This window comes from Lactuca virosa, chromosome 2 (assembly GCF_052849685.1).
Source record: "Lactuca virosa cultivar CGN04683 chromosome 2, Lactuca_virosa_CGN04683_v6, whole genome shotgun sequence".
Lineage (NCBI taxonomy): Eukaryota > Viridiplantae > Streptophyta > Magnoliopsida > Asterales > Asteraceae > Lactuca > Lactuca virosa.
The window spans coordinates 271,130,069-271,133,662 of record NC_136427.1 but is presented as its reverse complement, the minus strand read 5'-3'; positions in this window follow the sequence as shown (position 1 = coordinate 271,133,662).

The window sequence follows — 3,594 nt, the reverse complement described above, 5'->3', positions numbered from 1 at the left end:
ATCCAGAAGGTACAATCTATTCTTATCTCTCTGAAAATTCCTATCACTGACTACGAAAAGGAACTCAATGGATTAAAATCTAAATTTTCTAGTTTAAGTGGAAGTTTAACTCAAACTTGCGTCACAAACTCTAACCTAACTGATCAAATCAGCAGGGTGTCATCGAAGAGTGAGGAGAGGCGAATGTGGATTGAGCAGAAGGAGAAGGAGTTGGTTAGGTCTAGGGATGAAACAATTTATTTGCAAAGAGATAATTTGAAGCTTTTAAAACAACGAAATGTTTTTTGTTTAATTGCTAAGCGGTTATATACCAATATTACTCAATTGCATCTTGATTGGGAAATAGGGAAGAAGATACATCGTATGATTTTACCCTTCCTTGAGTTAAAGGAGGATGAAATCGATGCTGATGCATATAATTGTGAAAACGTTGTTTCTTCTGAGGATATTTCTCCTGCTTACAGAATTGGTCTTGACAAAATAGAGTCCTTTATAAAGTCCAAAGACCATAAGGACATGCTCAAAAATTTGTTAGATGAAAATGACAAATTGAAAATCCAAACCGAAACCGTACAAAAATTTGACTTGTTGAATGCTAAATTGAGTTCAGAAAATAAAATTGATGTTGAAAATATTTCTGAATTCGATGAGGATGATGATATGAGTGTCATTTCTGTGGATGACGTGGTTGATTGTTCAGAATTTGTCAAAAGCGAACCCGAAACTAACAAAAATCTTATTTCTGAAAATTCGGTTGAGTTTGCTCGTTTGTCCAAAAACAAGACCAAAGTCCTTAAAGAAAAGGCCGTTGTGTATCAAAAGGTCCAAACTACTCCAAATCAGGTGTACAAAGTTAATGGAGTTACTTTGCAACAAACAGCCGAACTGACGGAAATAGTTGCAGAAGATAATGCTGAAGGCTGTGATGAATATTTCTGGTCAGCACCCATTGACAATGCAGATGAAACAGTAGGTTTGTCACAAAAAACTTCATGGAGAGTGAAAGGAAGATATGTGGCCGAACCACTTAATGATCCTACTCGTTTTGATGAGTCTAGCACAAGTGGTACCAAAATGCCTTCTGACGAACAAGTCGTAGTCTCAAGCGAAACCTCTTCACTTAAGAATGAAGCTTATGTTCAAAAATCTGAGAAAAAGGCTAACATCCACAAAAATCCAAAACAGGTGAAAGAACGAAAGCATCAAAGGAATGTAAGGTACAAGAAAAACCTTACGGAAAGGAAGCAGTTCTGGCGATCTCAGAATCCTAACTACGTTCGCTATGAAAAACCTTCTAAGCAAAAGGAGGAAGAAAAAGGAAACCCCAGCACTTGCACTCAACATGGCAACAACAACCGAAACCAGAGTTTCGGTCCTCAGAACCATCCCAACCGAAAGAAGTATAGCGGTCCTAATCATCAGTCAAACCAAAAACAGAGCTTCAGTTCACCAAAGAATGTCAACCGAACGCAAGGCTTCGGTTCTCGAGATGAGAAAAACCAAAAGGGTGGTTTCGGTTCTAGACTAATCAATGAGCAGAAACGAAGGGAAAGTAATTTTCGCTCTCAATCACAAAAGAACCATATCCGAAAAGCTAACTCTGTTTCCAAATCTCATTCCCCTAGTTCTAACCTTCACTCTCAGAATAATCAAAAGGGAAAAGAAAAACTTTGTCCAGATAATGCAAAGAATTCGTCAGTTAAGCCTGATGTTGATCGAAAGTATGCTAACGTAAAATACACATATTCGGCAACTCCACCTAAAGTGCTTAAAACAGATAAAATCAAAGTGTTCACCTTAAAAAGAAAAGATGAAACAACGTTAATAAAAAGAACCTTTTTGGTTGATATTTCGCTTACAAATCCCTGTTCTGTAAACGGCTCACGAGGACCCAAGACTCTTTGGGTTCCTAAATCTGCTTAATTTTTGCAGGTTATACGTGACGAGCAGTTTGATGATGAATGGTACATAGACAGTGGCTGCTCGCGTCACATGACAGGAAGAACGGAAGAACTGAGGGAATTTCGATCCCTTACAAATGGTGGAAGTGTCAAGTATGGTAACAACTCTTATGGCACCATCAAAGGTTATGGGATGATTACCAATGGCGAGTTCTCAATAAGAAAAGTGGCGTATGTTGAGGGTTTGCAACACAACCTTATTAGTGTTTCTCAACTGGTGGTTGGAACTGGGCTAAAGGTGTCTTTCGACGATGAGGGATCAGAGATTACTGAAAAGAAGTCAAACAATATTCTGCTGAAATCAAAGCAAAAAGGAGAAATGTATCCTTTGAACCTCAATCCCATACGGGGAAAACCAGCAATTTGCTTGCTATCAAAGGCTCAATCAAACGAAAGATGGCTTTGGCACCGGAGACTCTCCCATCTGAATTTTAAAGACATCAATAAATTGGTGCTTGGGGATCATGTTCGAGGTTTTCCTGTTCTGAAATTCGATAAAGAACACTTGTGTGCTGCATGTGAAATGGGAAAGCAAAGTCGACAGAGTCATCCTTCTCGCATCAATACAAAAATTATTGAACCACTTGAATTACTCCATATTGATTTATGTGGTCCATCTTCAATCAAAAGTGTTGGTGGCAACAAGTATATACTTGTAATAGTGGATGACTTCTCTCGATTTACCTGGGTATTCTTCTTAAAGCAGAAATCAGAGGCCACTCCTAAACTTAAACTCTTTATCAAGCAGGTCAAAGTCTAGCTGAGAAAGGTTATTCGTAACATAAGAAGTGACAACGAATTGGAGTTTAAGAACAAAGACTTTGAAGAGTTTCTTGCAGAGAAAGGAACAACTCACAATTTCTCGGCTCCATACACTCCACAACAGAATGGTATTGTCGAAAGGCGAAACCGATCTCTGTGTGAAGCAGCCCGAACTATGTTGAGCTTCGCTTCACTGCCTCTGTATTTCTGGGCTGATGCCATCGCTGCTGCATGCTTTACGCAGAACAGATCTTACCTCAAAAAACGTTTTTCAATCAGTCCATATGAGATCTTAAACAACCAAAAGCCAAATGTCAAGTTTTTTCATGTGTTCGGCTCAAGATGCTTCATCTTTAATTCAAAGGAGCACCGAAATAAATTTGACGTGAAAGCAGATGAAGGAATCTTTTTGGGCTATTCCTTAACCTCCAAAGCATATAGGGTTCTCAACAAATGATCAAAGAAAATCGAGGAGACCTATTATGTTACCTTTGACGATAACTACGTCAAGAAACTCAAAACCGCTGAAGGTTCTGTGGGGGATATATTTCCAATTTTTGGTCAAGTTACAATACCTATTTCGAACCTATTTGAACAATACATGCTGCTGTTTGATGAGCCCGAAAAGGCCATTCTCTTTGAATCTGAAGCTGCAGACAACAAGGTAGATAACTTGAAGAAGATAATCGATGAAGCTGCAGCGAATATGGAAGAAAACCAACCTGTTGAAACCAACAAGCCAGACACGAGTGAATCTCCAAAAGATTGCTGTCATGCTCAGGGGGAGGGTTCGTCTGATCTTCCTAATCAAGATCCAACATTCCAGGGGGAGAGCTCTGCAACCGAAAGTCAAGTCCAAAGGGAAAATTCT